Raw genomic sequence first — 713 nt, forward strand, 5'->3', positions numbered from 1 at the left:
CGCGCGCGCGCGTGCGTGCAGGTGCTTGCACCTACACCCCGCCCTTTTGCGGACAGCAGGGGCGGCATCCCTGTATTAGGTTACATTTTCGTATTATGTACGGCTTGAACTTACTATCTTTTGCATTAACATTCTCATGTATTTAATAACTAGGCCGTCGGCACTGTCATCAGCTCAAACAAAGGGTGCCAGAGACCGCTCTGTTCATTTGAGGCAACGAGTGCCCAGTGTTCATGCGCTCGCCAACTTAGCGTATTCATTATTACTCTAGAAGGTATGTAACTCACAACAAAACAGGGCATCTTTTGAACGGACCTTTTAGAATCCTGTGTGTCTATTTCGAGTGCTTGCTTGATTTACAGATTGATAACCGAATAACTGAGCCACTGTGAAAATGCCTTTTTTTCAGATTCGGCTATTTGTAGAACCAAATAAAATACACTAGAATTACGATACTATATTCACACCATGCTCAGAGACGGTGCAGACTACAAGGGAGGCGATGACTTTAAAGCACAAATGACTGGTGTGTCTCGTGCTTAACATTCGGAACTATCATTTCGTTGCAAACTTGTTGCGTACGACGGAAGCAGAAGGTAATACCTGAAGTGAATCTATAAAGGAACCTTTTCTTTCTCTTTTTATCACTTTCTGTCCCCTTGTGTGTGTATCTCGGGAATATATTCAAAGCGGACTGCAGACTTATTTTGCAA

Source organism: Penaeus monodon, chromosome 29 (genome assembly GCF_015228065.2).
Source record: "Penaeus monodon isolate SGIC_2016 chromosome 29, NSTDA_Pmon_1, whole genome shotgun sequence".
Lineage (NCBI taxonomy): Eukaryota > Metazoa > Arthropoda > Malacostraca > Decapoda > Penaeidae > Penaeus > Penaeus monodon.